The sequence below is a fragment of the Protopterus annectens genome, chromosome 1.part1 (genome assembly GCF_019279795.1).
Source record: "Protopterus annectens isolate FY-2018-M chromosome 1.part1, PAN1.0, whole genome shotgun sequence".
NCBI classification, from domain to species: domain Eukaryota; kingdom Metazoa; phylum Chordata; order Ceratodontiformes; family Protopteridae; genus Protopterus; species Protopterus annectens.
Window position 1 is genome coordinate 1,127,975,126 of NC_056726.1, and position 18,955 is coordinate 1,127,994,080.

Genomic DNA, 18,955 nt, shown 5'->3' on the forward strand with positions numbered 1-18,955 from the left:
TGAATTTCCATCAACAAATAAATAAGACATGCTAGAGGGACAGATTTATGACTCAATACATTGCTCACCTTTGGAAAAAAATCTTCTGTTACAGGTAAACCTGAGGGATATCTTATTTTTCCTTTAAGGCAATCATTGATGAGTGGATGGGCATTCACAAATTCATCCTGGGACAGACATGCTTTAACCTCCTCAAGGATGTCAAATAAGGGTAGGTTTTGGTAAGCTGATCATGATTAAGTACTTAGTCTGCTTTGTAAACTCTATGGGTCTATGAATATATGAAAGCTGTGACATTTTGATCATGAAGTCTTAAACCTCCTGGAGCAGCACTGTATATCAGGATCATTTTCCTTTTGAGTCATCCTAAGATTGCAGAGGCACAGGATCATGAAGACTTGGACTATAAATGGTAATAGTAGCGTGGGTGATGTTCTGCAGGTTAAGTCTGTCCAACTGCACCACAATCGCCTTATCTACACCCTGTCAGAGTTTAGATAATAATTTGAGCTGTTGTCTTGTGATGCATACATGAATTTACCTGATGTATCATATCATTATGATAAGCAGAGCCAGATCTTCTTTTAATGTTTAAGCAGAACATGAATTGCAGTGTCACTTTTATCAAACCAGTTGTGGTGATGTCTGGTATTATGATTTATCACATACTATGTGCATGGCAATCTTAAATTCTGACAGCATTACATATCAACGTAGTAGAAAGTCTTTCTTAGAGATGATTCTGGAAGCCCTGACTCATTAAGTGATAAAATGAGGGAAGCAAGCATAGCGTAAAACATAAGGTGAAACCTTAAGGAATGAGGAGGATGAATAGGGGTGGGAAGGAAAAAACATTTTCTTTTAGTTCAGCTGCCCATTTTATATATCTGTATCTATATGTATATCAATATCTGTATCTTTATATGCTTTGAAGGTAGGTTTCAGTAAGGTATTAACTGAGGGACGTGCAATGTACATGGGTTAGGGTAGACAGAGGCACACAAACAAACAAAAACATAGTTGACAGACAAGACGAATAGAGAAGGTGCTGACACAATGAGGGATGTGGAACACGATGGAGAAGGAGACATCGAACAATAAAAAGAAAGACAAAAGCGATGGAAGGACTGGACAACAAATATGGGCAGGCATAGACACAAAATCGATGGGAACACAAAAATGGAGGATGGGATAGTATGCATTGCAGTCTGTGCCAGCTGTGACCAAGTTGGAGTTTCATTGTCAACGTGGCCTCCCACAAAACTGGGCCTTAGTTTGGATGTTAGACTCAGTGCACAGCAAGGACTTGACTCAAGAATTTGCATGGACCACCAGACATCTGTCTATAAGCCCCCACACTAATTAATCCTGATGCTGCTTGGTGACATAGGTGTCATTTCCACTGTCAAATTTACCTGAAGGTTGTCTAGCAACACCTTCTATAGCAGGAGTGGTGCTGTGGTCATTACAGGTGCTACCAGTTGAGTGGATATGTGGCATTCTATATATAGCATAGAGAGAAAGACGTAGGCAGAGTACAAATACAGTGAAACAATGCAGCTAAGACAAAAATCTACCTTGCTAAGTTACATGCAGTATAATGCAAAGGAACCCCCCCCCCCAACACACACATGAAGAGTAACAATGATGTGTAAATATACAACCCATTTAAGATTTAAACCCACAACCATTGTCATATGCAAACTAGAAGACAATGCATTTGCATGCTGAATTACACCTGCAATCTCAGTGAAGCCTCCAGTGAAAAACAAAGCAGCTCACAGTGCATTAGTCACAAGGGCAGTTAAGCACCCACTGAAAATTGCAGTGCAGAATAAATGAGCAAGGGGTGAGAATAGAACCCTTAGCTATCAGAATATACAATGTGTAAGTGAAAGGTTCAAGCTGCTGAATCACCTGTACAGTTTAATTAAATGCTGCAATTAAATGTGCATTAATATCATCAGTCCATACAGATTAATAAAGCAGATGTGTGAAATATGTTTCAGTAACATTGTGGCCATGGCTCACACATAATTTGTTATGAAATATAGTTTCTGTAGTACTGTAAAGTAAGAGAAACACAAAGGTCAACCACTGATGATGTCAAAATTAGTTTACGAAGGGAAGGAATAGAACCCAGTGACTGTATACCTTATGACAGCAGGGCCTTAACATGTTGAACTACATATATAATATATCAACACACGCACACACAAATATATATATATATATATATATATATATATATATATATATATATATATATATATATATATATATATATACACACACACACACACATACACATAGCCACAACCATCTGTAGTGCTAATGGTCAATGTAGAACATACAGCCTAAATACCGACACTGTATACAAAAGGGGTGTTAACACCTGTCCTCCTTTATGTAGAACACTCCCTGTATGGGCAGTTACATTCCGTAAAATAACAGGTGAAATAACAAATGTCCTCACCTATTTGGTTAACAGGTATTTTCTTACATTCCTTTTTGTTCTTGCATTAAACTATCACCTTTGCACCTGAAACTCTTTAACATTGTAGAAAGGTCATAAACATTCTGCAACATTGACCTTGTTTGTACAGTAAAGATTTAACTAACAATATGTCCTTCTCACTGCTTGTAATTATGGTTAGTCATGTCAAATTATACATTTTAAAAAATAAAGTACACTCTGGACACTTAAGGTGGCTACCCTGTGGAAAATCCATATCTACCTTGACTACTGCTATACAAACTGACTCATTTATTAACATGTACAATTCACCTTCCTGTAATAGATGTACTGACACTGGTGGTCTCTGGGGAGCTCCACCCTCCTACTGTGCTGCTGTGCATTTTCTGCAGTTGCCTTATGGCCTGGTGAAAAAGAAATGGGAGTGCGTGTTAGACATTAGCAAGGCAAACTGTGGCAAAGCACATATGAAAGTAAGGCAGGGAGTGATTACAGTACATAAGATGGTGGGAGTGGCCTCTCCTCAACCTCCCAGTGGCACAGGATGATGGGATTATGTTTGTTTAAGTCATTGCAATGGTAACAAAATTGTTCACCATTATGGGTGATTCTTTGGCATGTGACAAGTCTTGGGCCAAGAGGCAATGCCTTTGCTAATCAGGTGAGTGACGTGGAATGCCTTCTTCACCACAGTAGACACATGGTTGTCAAAGCTGAGGTCACAGTCAACTTGTGTTCCCGGGTCTCTCACTACTAAATTGGTACTTATGGTATTATTGTTTATTTTATAATCAGTATGGACATTCTTTTTACTGAAGGTAATGATGATGCATTTTTTAGCATTTAGTTTAAGACCATGGCTTTGGCACCAATCATGGTCTATTTAAGAACTTTTTGAAGTATGCTGACATCGCTACAGGATTCATCGATCGCACCTAATTTGCAGTCGTCTGCAAACTTTGGCCTGGACTTCTGAGAAGTATATGCTAAACAGCACTGACTCTTGTGGGACATCACTGGTGGCAAGTCTACTGGAAGAGATAAAGTCTCCCACTTTGACTGAGTGTTGTCGATCTGTGAGCCAGTTTGCAACCTACTTGACAACATAGCAGTTGATATTCAGCTGGGCTAGTTTGTCAATGATGCCCAAATATGGGATAATGTTGAAGGCTTTGGGCAAATCAAGATAGGCTATGTGCAAGGCTTTGCCCTCATCTATGGCTGTGGTCATATTCTCGAAAAAAGTCCACCAGGCTTAGCAGGCATGACTTGCCCTTGACAAACTAAACTGGGATAAATCCATAGTTTGGAGGTCACCTATATCCTTATTTATGAGGTTCTTGATTATTCATTCCAATCCTTTACAGATGAGGCTGGTTAAACTTATGAGTCTGTAGTTACCCAGGTTTGTTGCTGAGTGTCCCTAGTGGAGAGGGATAACAGTCACTGTTTTCTGTTCTGTCAGGACAACACCAGTATTCAGGCTGTGGTAGAATAGAGTGCCTAATGGAGTTGCTAACTCCTGTTTTAGAACATTAAGAATGCAGCCCAGAATGCCATCTAGTCCTATGGAGGCTGTGTTCTTAGCCTTGGAGAGAGCACTGATGACTTGCGCTTTGGAGATGTACGGAGGAGGAGATGATGAAGATATAGTTTGTGGTATGCTTGTGGGGGATAGGCATTGAAGTTTTCACCAAACCTATCTGCTAGCAGGTTTGCAACTTCCACAGGGTCAGTGTGTTTGATGCCATCCACAGTCAGTTCAGCACACATCTGAGTCCTACCTTTTAGGTTGCAGACATAGCTGAAGAAAGCCTTATGGTTATCCTTGCTTATGGTTGCTAATTTTTTCTCATAGATGCTCTTTGAAGATTTTATAAGTTGGCTTATTTGCTTGTTTAGGCTGAGGAGGGTGCTCTTCCAGTTCTGGGATCTCACGTTTGTATTTTTAGACAGCAGCTTATTTCACTTATTGTATAATTTATTAATGCTAGATGTCCACCAGAATGGTTTGTTTTTTCTTGAGGATATTGCTTTAATGCTATTCAGCATGGCTATGTCTATACATTTGTGTAGATGTTTATACAGGGCATCATTGTATATGTTAGTATAGCCATCAATGCCATCTGTGGAAACTGAAGCTTGGGAGTCGATTATACCTTCACTTAGAAGGGTATACTTAGCTTTGGTGAAATTCGTTATCCTGATTTCTCCTTTGGGGAGTTCTGGTGTTATTGCTACTTCAAAAATGACTGATTTATGGTCAGAGTCATCCAGTGCGGTCCCTACACTTGAGGCATTGCATTGGTCACATTGGTAAAGACCAGGTGTAAAATATTAGAGCCCCTTGTGGGGTGGTGTGCTATTTCTTCCAGGGCGTTTGAGTTAACAAAGTCTAGGAATTTTTGTGCAAGGCAATCTCGGAACCTGCCCTACTAGAGATGCTCCATATCTGTAAGTTTAACTCCTCACACATTACCCACTCGAAAGACCTAAATCTAATATACAACATCAAAAAAACCTGCTGGAGAGACAGGTTTATCTCCCAGAGGCTGCCCCATCTCTGGAACAGATTTCCCATACACATCAACCAGAGTACCTTGCTGACCCTCTTCAAATGCAACCTTGATGAGTGGATGGGAAACCACAGGGGCTCCACCTGTGTCCCTCTTTGACAGGGGTGACAGGTGCTGACTGAGGTTTCTTTTTTGGGGATAAACTGTTGGCTAGGCTTGTAAGGGCCCCAGGGCTATTAGCCTAGTAACCTCCTATGATCTTGTGATCCTATGAAGTGAGTTTGGGCTCTTACAAGTTTCCCAATTAAGGAAAGGATAGTTGAAGTCACCCATGACTAGGGGGTTAGGTTGTACCTTAATTGTCCCAAGTAGGTCTAAATAAGCTGTGTGGGCATCTTGGTTCATGGAAAGGGATCTTTGATGATTACCTGAAGGAGTGTCTTTCCCATGGTAATTTGGACTTGGAGTAGTTCCATAGATTTTTTTTCTAACCAGTCTAGAGGTGTAATTATCTTTAATGAAGATAAATACTCCACCTGTTTTGGTTATCACACCTTTCATATGCAACCTGAATGTGTAGAAGGCATTGCAGCCTTGCAAGGCTGGGGTACTTTCTGCGGCCTTCAACCAACTTTTTGTGACTGCACAGATATCAACATCTTCCAGGGAGAGAAGTGATTCCAGAGAGTGCAATTTCTGATTTAAATTCCTGGCATTTAGCAGCATGACACTTAGTTTCTTTGTGTTTGATGTTTTCATGTCAGGAATTTTGTTGTTGTGACCTTGCCTAAAAAGGCATTATGGGGGAGGTAAGTGCCTTAGCCAGCAGCTGGAAGCCTAGAGGTGCCAGGTAAAGACCATCTCTAGCAAAGTAGCGTGGTCTATTTACCATGTCATCCCAGGCTGACAGGAATTGGATCCCCTTAGAATGACACCAGAAAGTAAGCCAGTTATTAAAGTCAGTCATTTTCTGTTTATATTGTGGTATTATCCTAGGCGAAGGTAAAATGTTGATCAAAGATAGGGACCTGGGAAACATATTTAGAGAACTTACTCATGTTTCTTTTCATATAGTCCAGAGAGGTACACCTCAAGTTGTTCACACTAACATGAACTATGATGGTGTTATAGCAATACTTGTTGTTGAGAGACTTGAGAGCATGTGTGATCTTTTGAATCCTTGAACCAGACAGGCAGCCGACTGTAACCTTCTCCTAGTTCAGTCTGTTGAGTAAGGAGTCTGTATGTCTCACTATAGAGTTGCCTATAAAACATTTGGAATAGTTGTGCATTGCCTTAAGGGCTTATTTGGTGAGACACAGGTACTAGTGTTTTTGTGTGTATTGGGTGCTTTGGCTGTTGTGTTAAGGTGTAGCATGTTTGTGTTTAGGTAGGTTTCTGGAGAGTAGCTCTGCATATGAAAGTTTATGTGTTGGGTGCATAGGGTCTATATTAGGTTGCCGAAATGATATTCTGGTGAACACCTATTCATCCACCCGTAATCAGCAAAAATTCCTTCAGTGATTTGCTGAATTTACTAAGGGCAATGAAATAGTTGCCTGAACCACCACAGACAATTGCAGAACTTTGCCCTTGTCTCCACTGTTGTGCGATCTTGGAATTGGTATATATAGTTAAAGGGCATGTGAGGGGCAAAGCCTCCCAACTTGGGTGCATTCTGTTTAACTACAAGTTGGCCCATTGTGCTTCAAGCAACTATTTTGTTGCCCTTAGTAAATTCAGTGAATCGCTAACGAGATCTCTGCTGGTTATTGGTCGATGAATAGGTGTTCACCAGAATGTCATTTCGGCGAACTAATACAGACCTGGGTGCATATTACGAGTAGAAGTTGTGATGTGCGAGCTGACAACCTATTTAGTGTTGCTGTTATGGATGTGAGAGAGTAGTGATTCCAGATTCTTAGTATAGGATCATGTCTTGCAAGTTCTACTTGAGTGATTTAGGAGTAAGGGATTGTCAGTGTATATCAGACAGTTGCTCCACTGCCTCAAAAACCCTTGTCCACCAGGCTGGCAGGGGAAACAGAGGGAAACCGATAGTCCATAATGCAATGTTTGAACCTAGTATCTCAGTAGATAAGGAGAAAAAGATGCAAGCAAGAGCAAAGCAGCTAATACAAAGAAACCAATGAAAAAGCTCAAACTGAGCCCTGAACCAGTAACCTTCAGTTAGATGGCCCCACTCTATGTCCCTGCCACAAATGTATGGGGGCTTCTTCTGTAAAAGATGTCTGATTTTTAGTGCTTAGTCTATAAATAGAACTGAATTTCACAAGTCTGAATCCAGTCTATACTACGGCCAACAGAAGTGCAACGGTACAACAGAAAAAAGGATATATTTTTTTTAATTAAAAGAGCAATAGTGTAAAAAGAAGCACAGTTTTTTTCTTGAATTAATAATCAAAACAGAATAAAACAGGAGAAACAGATGTTTTCTTAACTTAAGTAAAAGCAGCAGTTTGTATGAAATACAAAGTGCAAAAAATGCAGTAGTTAAAATACATTGCAAAGCAGCCGCAAACAGTACAGTTTTTAATTTTTTAAACTTCTGAAGTACAGTCACAGTATATGGGAGAATAATCCCAGTCCTCCTATATAAAAACACAGTAAGAGTGTGTCCAGAGCGAAGTACTACCACAAAGATATGGATACAGCAATGTACCTTAAACAGCTCACAAAAGTGTGATTATTCAGTAAAAGTACGTTGGTTTGTATAAATGAGCCAAGAGCCACTCAGCTGTACAGAATTTATAAAGGCACCAAAAACAAGATAAGATGATTAATAAGCTCTCCAGCCAATAAAACTACATGCAGAAATCTCAAGTGTTTCCTCAACATAGACAGACCAGGCTACCTCCCAGTGCACTAAAAGAAAAATCCACTGATCTTGAATGCTTGCTCTAGTGTAAAAATATACTACTTTATCCAACAGCTGGCTAGATAATGAATTCAGATTAAGTAAATCAGTGCAGCAGACAATAAGAGGCAAAATGCACTTTTTCGATATAAGCACAAGGAAAGGCAAATAAATAATTTTAATAAAAATTTCAAAATATCAACAGCAGTGTAGAAAGGGAGGAGCTTATTAAGCCCAATTTACAGTAGGGGTGGGATGCTTAAAATTACTAGTTTTAAAAACAAGACCGACAAACAGGAGGGTGGGTGGAAGAAACCCTAGTAGAGAATGACCAGCAGTGCTATACCTTATGCAGGCTTGAAATCCTTGAGAGAGAGAAAGACACAGCGTTTCACTTTGTATTTAATTATTTATAGTAAGCTAAATAAACAGCAAAGTATTTATAATAAGCTAAACCAACAGCAATAGCACTAGCAATGTTGTAGCAATAAACACACCTACCCAAGTGACAATGACAAAATTAACAGTGATAGTTAACTGCTTAGTTAATAGGTGAGAAGGATCTTAAGGACAATGGTTTACAACACACCAGACCATGGGAATTGTAACTTACAGCAAGTCAAGAACAAAAGTGATATGTGCAAGACAATCACAGCATCAATAATTTCCAGTTGTGAATAGATTGGGATATTAAGTATGTGGGAGGATTTACGTCTGTCACTACAGATCAGTTTAATAACTGGTATCTCTGCAGTGAGCTGTACCCCACTGCTGTGTCATGTGTAGTTCTGAGCAGACTACCCAAATGAAGCAAATAGAAGTACAAGTCACAGCAATTTAAACAAAAGGAAGAAATCAGTCACTGTCAGCCAAGACAGCAAACAAAGCTATTTTTCCAAACCAGAAGAGAAAACAGTGTCCAAAAATAGATTTGTATTTCTTTGCTATTTATGTAAAATAATACAATGTTTTACTTCCCTGATTTTTAGAGGGGGATTGACAGTTTATCAAGTCTGGTTTACGGAAAAACACAGCAAGAATCTTGTTGCATCTTCTGAGCAAACAGCCAAAATGGATTACTGAGGTGTACAAGTCACAGTAATTTAAATGAAAAGAAGAAAGCAAGCAGTTGAGCTCTGTTAGCTTGGGACAGGACCCAACAATTTAATTTTCCTCACAAAGCAAACTTCTTACACCTAAGCAGAACTTGTATCCAGAACAGAAAGCAGTGTAAAAACTAGAAGTGGCAACACTGTGCTGTTTAACAAAAATAATACAAACAGTTCAATTTTCCTGTTGGTTTGGTGGATTGTTAGATTGTCTATGTAGCTTAAGAAACAGCTGCTTTATTCATTACATATACTCTTTGTTTTTTGCATATGCTTGATAAATTAATTATGACCACTGAAGTAACACAAGCTCTTAATGACCATGTTGTTTGGCAATAACCCATGATTGGCTGTGGGTATCACATGATTTACCCATGGTTTGTGTGATTTGATCATGAGGTCAAAACCCAAGTGATGAAATGAAGCCAACCATGGGTTAATCCTGTGATTCCCACATCCAAGAGTGAGTTATTGCTATTATACAGTGACACTGGGCAGGATTCACGAAGCCTCCGTGTAAGAGATACAAGGCTTACACGGAGGCTACAGTTAAACGGTGTGACGCCAGCATGTCATGCATATGCATGAGGGCATGCTGAATCACACCTAAGGCTAACACGGTCCGTGGAAGACAGTAGGGGGCGTATCCGTAGGCCGAGCCCTGCAAGCGGACACGCCCTCAGAAGAGTAAATGTGCCCAAAGTAAACCCCCACGACAGAGTACATGGAAATGTGAATAAACACAGCACAACACATGCCCCCACAGACTATGAACATAAAATCATATAAATGAACATGTTATATTTTTTTTAAACCGTAAAGATGTTTGCCCTTGAGTGCACTTGTTTGCGCGGGCGTGCCCGTAGCTCAGCCACAGTTAGCAGTAAGTGGAAAAGCATATAAGAACTAACTATGCAAAGTAAGCCAAAAAGCAAGAGCATAGCGGTAGAGACGTTGGCTAAAGAGCAGGCAGTCAGGGTTCGAGCCCCCACAACCTCAATTTTTATTTTTAGTGAAATAAGCAGGAAACAAGTCCCTGACATATATGTACACATATAAAATTATATTTTATGTAAAATGTAATGAAATAGGCCAGTTATTGTGAAGAAATGTGAGATAAAATAATAACATATGCCAGATGTGCCCATAGCTGAGCTATAGTTTAACAAGTTGAGTGCATCTGCCCGTAGGTGAGCAGTGGTTTAACAGGTGCAAAATGAGTGTCCGTAGGTGAGCCGTGGTTTAACACACTGAAACTGTGTGCCCCTAGCTGAGCTGAGCGTAATATGCGTGCTGACAGCCAAATGAAGCGTAAACCAGCGTAACCTGTTTGCGCGGAGCTGCGCACCGTGCCAACAAGCTAACCGACAGGCAACGTTGAGCAAGCTGTAACAAAACTGCCTTTACACAGACACACCCCCTAGCCTGTCTAGACAGTTATAAAATATAAAAAGCAGTGGCCAGGTTCGAACCCAGAATACCATGCACCATAGTCAAGGTACTGAACCACTAAGCCATGACAGCTGTACTTAGAAATGCAGTAATAGCAAATATATAGGAATTAATACAAAGAGGAGCATGACAAAGCAGGTTTTGTGAAGCTGATACAATTCCAAAATGGCCAATCACAGATAAGTGCGGGAAAAACGGCATATATAAGCCCCATAGGCGGGAATACACAGCATAACCGATTGTAGAACTAACTTGCAACCAGAATGTCAGGAGTAGGTGAGGGTAGTTGCTTCCGAGCACAGAGGTGGGGCGTTGAGGAGTCCAGATATATGGTCTGGCTCGTAGTCCACAATCATGAGGCCCAACTCATGCAGGGCCAGGTCCTGCAGGGAGCATATAGGGCTGAGGCGTGGGACCGGTTGGCTCATGATATCACCAGTGCCACAGGGATTCCAAGGACTGGTGAGCAGGTCCATCAACACCATGCGGACCTGAAGAGACGTAAGCAGGACCAACTGAACCTTTGGATACAGGAGGCCCGGCAAATGCCCAACGCCTCACTACTGAGTAAGTTACATTTAATTATGTATGTAAGAAATTAAACTAGCTGATATTATGGAGATGTGTATTCCAATATTACTTTATTTATATTACAGCTGCAGGTGTCCGTTCTGCGAACCGCAGAGCCTATGGCGATAGGCTGGTGCGGTTGCACCACCAGGCAGGTCAGTAATCCTCTCCCAGTAACTGTAAAGAAATATAAAAGTATGACAGTTAGCAAAAGAGTGCAGTGTAGTCACTAAGTAATAAAATGTGCAAGTAACAGTGTAAGAGTGTTTGCAAGTATTGCTTGATTAGAAAAGTGTGTTGCAGTCTGTAATCCAAACAGAAAAATTAAAATGTCGAAATAAAGTCTGAAATAAAGATGCCCCACCTGTAATATAATAGTACACAACCTGCAGCAGGCTGAAAAGTACAGCTGCAGAAGATGAGCAAATCACATGTGTGAAATATATCCCCGTTGAAATACTGAAACATGACAGAAGTGAGACTATTGGAAAGGATTGTAATAACTACAGGTAAAACATGTCAATAGAGCCTAGAAGTAAGTACCATCCTGAATTGTAAAATTAAAACAAGTGAGAGAGTGTGAGAAAGAGTTATGAATCCACCAATAAAGTAGTAATAACCCCTGAATAAAGTATACTGCAGTCAGTACAGAATGAAATGAATGTGACAAGCAGAACCAAACTGCGAAATGTGTTTAAAATGTTGCTGCAGCTGGAATGTGTATCCCAAAATCTGGATATGTTGCTCTCAGTTTGCAATATGCAGATAGTATGATTGTCTGAAATACCAAACATCCACAGTTGTCTATAGCTATATAAAGCAAATGTAGCAGGATGATGTAGCTGAACAAAGCCAGATATGAACGTGTATGAATAACAATAAAATGTATATTGATGTAGCAGTAACAGTCCTATCACCAACTTGAAGTAGTTATCACATAGGAAACTGTAGGTAGAACAGTAGTGTGTATATATCTGCAGCTATTAGAAATGTACAGCATATGTATTGGTATTTGAAGGTGTTAATTACATTTTCTTCACCCTACCCTATAACCACATATAATCCATTCCACGTGAAATTGGTATGTGCAATCACAATTAACACCCCTGGACATTTGTCCTGTTGGGTCATATATATTTGCATGTACATTGATGCATCTGCCCTGTTCATACATCCAAACCTGATGGCCTGTTGCCATCAATCAACCCTGCATGTTGTTGGACTGTGTATTGCTGTTCAAATTATGCATGTGTTATGCTCGCTGTTCAATGGCGTGAATATCTGGGTGTTTGGTTAATGTGAATACTAATGCATGCTGTTACAACTAATTGCGAATGGTATTGTATGTTACTAACCCAAACTGTCATGACATAATGCAAAACATAGGACGACAGGGAAGGCGGGTTCCAGCGGACCCACCTCTCCCACCTCAGCTGGCGAGTGCACCTGGCACTAGTGCCCAGTCTGGACCCTCCTCCGGTGGCCCTGTGCCACCTGAGGGTGGAAGCGCTGCAGGGGATGGGGCCCGTCCCCCCTCTGCAAGTGTGGCTGGAGGAGAACCACCACTCACCCTCCCTAGCATCCGGACTGTGGTGCGTAGGGAGATCCAGGAATCTGTTCTTGGGCCCCTACGCCAGCTTGAGGCACAGGTGGCACAACTTATGGGCATGTCTGTTGCCCAGCCTGCACAGCCCCGTCCTGGGCAGTGAAGGAACAGTGATAACTGCCCATGGGTGGGGATATCAGTTCCACTGTTGCCATCTGTGGGCTCATGGGCTCTGGATATCCAAACATCCATCCCCGTCAATTGTGTAACCCCCCCACACGTGTCATACACCGCCCCTGTATGCGCTAGTTTTTCTTGTCTATTGACCTACCCAACCTACCTCCCCAGCTATACCGACTTCCTTTACCTGACATACCACTCTCACCTGAAAAAAAAAAAAAGGGGGCACTCTGTACCCACAAAAAAATTACACCCCATACATAGCTGCCCATTCCGCACACATGTCTGCTGGACATGGAAACTATCAATTACAATTGGCTGTACAACAAGTATTATTGTTGCCCTGGCACCTCTCTCAGGGGTGAAAGGTTTCAAATGTCACACTAAATTACAAACATATGCACAGCTGTTGCTGATGAAGAAATGAGCAGCTATGGGCCTTACCTACATCCCTCCTGCAAAACCCAAGCTTGTTTCCGTACTGTCTTACCCTCTTTGTGACCCCTTTTTCACCACTTTCCTGTCTCCCCATTTTCATTTCTTTCAAAGAAAATAGCGCGGGTGTGCACCAGAGTAAGCACTGTTAAGTGGTTGTAAGCGGGTGTGCGCGGAGCTGAACGCCAGTGAGCATGTGGGAGCTCCGCGCAAACCAGCGCTAACCCGGTTACAACTGCTTAAAAGTGCCTTAGTCACTCTGATTGACAGGTCCTGTAGTCCGTTCAAAAGCTAAATAAAATCCTACTGTCAGTCCCGAACCCAGGACCTTGGAAACAGTAGTCTGCATGACTTACCACTAAGCCATGACTGTTATATAAAAACATTGTGCTACAATAAATATATCATGTAATAGTAGGAATGACTGTAAAGGGAATAGAGGATGTGTAGTACACAAAGCATGTCATGTATATTCACTGTCAAATCTAGTGGATTTCTATAATAGTAGTGTGTGAACAGAAATAGCCATGCTAGTTGGTAGCTAGTAGGTAATAATGTCAGTTATTATACATATATAAATATATGTATATATATATATATTTATATATATATATCTATATATATATATATATATATATATATATATATATATATATATATATATATATATATATATATATATATATATATATATATATATATATACATATATATATATATATATATAGTTGTAGGTGTCAGTGTACATACACACTTAGTACAGGAAACAGGAGAGATGAATGGAGAAATGTGAATCTACAACACAGCCTGAATTATGAGAGAGATACTAACCTTTACACTCACAGAACAGTGTCCACAGCATACCAGCATGGTCCCCGCCCTTACAATCTGAAAGGGCAACGCCTATCTCACATACCCTTTTATAGCACTGTCCTGAAATCACAGTGAGAACTGCAATCAGTACACAACTGGCTGCATGCAATTAGCAAATGCTGGCTTACAATTGGTGCATATGCAGATACCTACAAAAGCATCCTGTACTCCCACTCCACACATGCAATACATTCATTGCACCGTCTGGAGGCAGAGAGAGAGAGAGAGAGACAGAGGAAAAAAGAAAGAAAAAAAGAAAATAAAAACACAAACAAAAACCACACGTAAGACAAACTAAGTTGAAGCTGTCATCAGTGTCAGTATCAAGCTAGGCTAGCAGCAGCAGGAAGCTATACTAACGGTAACGCAACCAGCTGCGACAAACACAGGTAATGTAAAGTAACAAGTTAATAGTCTACATACCATGAATCCTCCATATGTGTTATTGGTCTGTAGCTATATGTATGTCTATGTTATAAGTTGTGTGCACGTAGTTTTACCCAAATGGGATGACTATACAGTACATGTCATTCAGTGTTAGGCCATGATTCTGGCACCAGTTGTCCATGTCAGTGAGGCCTGTCTGTAGGATGTGTGTGTCAGCTGGTCGCAGTCATCTGGGAACTTTGTCATCCACAACCCACCCATGTTTGCTTTCACATCTGAGAAGTAAATGCCAAACAAGAGGGGTCCTAGGACAGAGCCCTGTGGGATACCACATGTGATTGGCTTTGAGTCTGACATGGCTCCCGCAAGTTTGACTTTATGGATTCTGTTGTTCAACCAGTTAGCAACCCATCATGTGACATATGTATTAACATTTAAGCTGATGAGCTTGTCTATGATGCCTGAGTGGAGTACTGTGTTGAAGGCCTTAGCCAAGTCCAGGTAGGCTGTATGGACTGCTTTGCCCTCATCAGTGGCTGTAGTGACTGTTTTTCAAAGGTCAACCAGGTTCAAAAGGCAGGATCAGCCCTTCACAAAGGCAAACTGGGTGGGATCAAGTGTCTGCAGGTACCCAATATCGCTGTATATGAGTCCCACAATTAATCTTTCCATAGCTTTGCAGACCAGGCTGGTTAAGCTCATGGGGGCGGTAGTTCCCAGGGTCAGTAGAGGTGCCTCCTTTGTGGAGTGGGACCACTGTTGCTGTATGCCAGTGTTCAGGTACATATCCCCTAGTAAGGCCAAGGTTAAATATCAGTCTCATATGCGGTTGTATCTCCTCTTGGAGTTCACGTAGCACACATCCAGGGATACCATCAGGTCACATTGATGCTGTGTGTTCTGCTTTGCTGAGGGCCCCCCTCACCTGGACATCTGAGATGATAGGGAGGTTACATTCAGCTGTGATAAGTATTCCTATGTTTGGGGGAGAGGGTGGGGGGATATATGCACTGAACCTGTCTGCCAGAATGTTGCCAATATCTGTGGGTTCATTGAATGTTATGTAGGTGTGTACTAACTCAGAGCATATCTGAGGCTTTTGGTCCATGTGTCTAACACAACTGAAGAAGGCCTTGTGGTTATCTATACTGTCCGTGGCCATTTCCCTCTCAGAGTTGGCCTTGGATGTTGTTATGAGAGAACTTAGCTTATTACTAGTGCCGACCACAGATGCCTTCCCTTTATGTGAATCATCTCTGTCCTGCAGTAGCCTCCTTCTATCGTTATACAATTTGTCTTTGGCTGGGGTCCACCAGACAGGATGCTTATCCTTTGTGCATAGGGTCTGGGTTAGAATTGTGTGTGCATGTTCCATGCATTCTTTGGGATGCCCGTGGGAAGCATTTGCAAAGGGGTCAGCATTGTGGGTTGTGGCTTCCACTGGCCCAGTGGGCTGCATGGATACCATCTCAGTCCTAACAAGTGAAAATCTATCTATTCACATATATATCAAAGTAGTCTACTGTGCTGGTGGTGGTGGTGGGATATGTATATCCAGGCCGATTATTTTGTGTCCAGATCACACTAGTGGATGACGTTCCACATACAGTACCGTGTTATGAACCCCCAGAGTGAGGTGGTGCATTGGACCTGTCTCAGTGTGATGACCGATGGTGCTTGGTACTCTGTTGTATGGAATGTGGCAGGTATTGTTGCACAGGTGTTGGCTGAGCACTGATATCTGGCCATGTACATGTGTATCCACCAAGAGACACACACGTGCTACATATGGGAGTAGTAGTATATCACTACAGTTGAGTATCATGTATAGTATGTGTGCCATATTTTGCTGACATAGTTTGCTGATATCCTGTTTGTGTTCTCTTTCAGGGACATGGTGCGTCAGCGAAATCCTGCCTACTCCGCTGCAGAATATGAAGAGATACACCAGAGCCTGGTGCAGGATTATGACATACTATTTTCCCGCACCAGCCAGAATCAGCAGGAGAGGGCTGCACTGTGGCAAGATCTTGTCCGTAGGGTAAATGACATTGGCACGCATAATAGGACATATGAGCAGGTACGACATCACTGCAGTGATTTAATCAGAAATGTCCATCAGCGTGCGTCGGATATCCACAGGCAACAGGTTGCCACAGGAGGTGGGGTGGCCACACATCCCCCCCTCACCAGACTGGAGGGGATACTCCTAAGTGTTGTGGCTCCAGCCCAGGAACATCAACAGCAACACACCTGCATTATGATGGAGACTGGATCCACACAGCAACACGACATGGAGCGTGCAGGTAATATGCCATATGTACACTTGACTGTTCTGTACACTGTTAGTTTATGCATGTGTAAGGTGTGTCCTTGGTATGTAGCTGTCAACATAGTATGTAATTGTGCAGGTGTGATATTGCCAATATCAGCAGCTGACATGTGAAAGGCAACTGGTGTACTACTGAACTGTATCATACGCAGTATCAATGGCACAGTTGTGCCCACTGACATTAATCCCCTCATTTCTGCAGGTCCCTCCGGTGTTACAGCAAGGCAGCCCATCCATGCTGGTGAGTGTGTTTTAACAATACCTATAATAGTCCTGATAGTGCTAGTAATAATAGTGTAACTCAGTAGTGTTCTGTGTGTATACTGCGGGGTGTGCATGTGTGCATGTGTGCGTGTGTCCACGTGTGCATGTGTGCATGTGTCCACGTGTGCATGTGTCCATGTGTGCATGTGTCCACGTGTGCATGTGTGCACGTGTGCATGTGTCCACGTGTGCATGTGTCCACGTGTGCATGTGTGCATGTGTCCACGTGTGCATGTGTGCATCACTGATAACATTGTGTAGACATTGTAAACTGTGTTTCCTGTCTTCCTCCCACAGGTTCTGGTGCTGCACTGGTGTCCTACAGCAGGGAACCTGAATCTGGTGCCACAGGTACTGATAATGATGATATCTGTGTAATGGCACAGGAAGGTGTGTCAGGGTCCGTCATTGGTCAGCCAATTGACAGTACACAGCTGTCAACCCCATCATTGCGCACAGTCATCCTGCCAGTACATCCTATGTCACCACTGTCCCTAGGTGATGGACAGGATACAGTGGGCATTGACCAGGGTAATGTGGTATCTGTGGCACATGCTTCCCCACACAGCAGCCATGGGCAGGGTCCTTTGATGGTACCACACAGACAGTTGCCCATGGGTTCTCGTGGGAGCATCCGTGGGCGTACTGCCTCTGGCAGACGTGCCCAAAGAGTTCTGTCAACCTCAGCTATGTTTCGGGCTGTCATGCAGGCACAGTCACGTATGGAACGGTACACCAGACAGGGTCTGAGGGAGCTGAGAGCATGTCGCACATCCATGACTGACAGTATGCGTGACATCGCGGATGCTATCCATAATTTCACCGATGTCATAGACAGACGTTGTGGGGACATATTACAGCAGTTCCACAACCACATGTCCATGAGCCAGGGCAATGGTGGACGGTTGCGGCGTCGACGTGGCCGTATGCCAGCAACAGCAGCAGCTGGCAGTCGGCGCGGACGACAACAGGCCCGCGGACGCCCCCATAGTGCCAGCAGCAGCCCCAGCAATGCTGGGTCTGTGCTGTCATCAGACCGCCACAGGAGACCACGTGCACGTGGCTCTGGACAGTCCCAACAGGGACCTGTGTCCAGTCAACAAACTCCCGCTTCTGATGACAGTACCCAGTCTGGCTTAGTACCAGATACGGTCCGTAGCACCCCTGCCAGGCACAGGTACCGTGTCCGTGCCCACAGACACTGATCTGTATGACCTGCCAGGTGCAGCCTGTGGCTGTCCACAAACTCCAGTATATGGCAGCCATGAGGTGGAACTGTGTGCATGCATACACACATGCGGAATGTTAACACCTAGGGCTACCACATACACGCACACACTGCACCAACAGTGCCCCACCCTGTACTGCTGTCCCTCACCAACACACATACACATACATGTCAATTGGTGGTATCAGTGGCAGACTCAGGCATACCTAATTCACACCCTGTGCATATGATGAAACTGTGCCACCTCCTGCCATCTCCAACATCAGTGCAGGAACAGGTTAACATGTTGCTGATGCCCAGGGTGACTACATAGAAGTGTATTACTAGTATCATGTTGGTAACAGTACAGTGTGCTGATATGATTGTGTGTATATCCCAACATGCCTGATGCAGTAACTGTATGACTGTCCTGATTTGTTATCTACACCCATAGTAAGTACCATAGTGTAACAGCTGCACATTATTGCATACCAGTGGTAAGGATGTCAACAGATAGCCACATACATACGTAGCACAGGGGAGAAGCTAATGCAAGTAGTGATACGCAATGATGGAAATGTACACTATTGGTGGCATGTTGCCCACAACGACTATGCAATGTGGATGTTTGTGCATGTTGATATGTGTGCAGTACCAATTTAATTTAAATTAAATTAAATATGAAATAATATCAGTTCTACCATGGACATCTGAGCTGTGCATTCCTGGG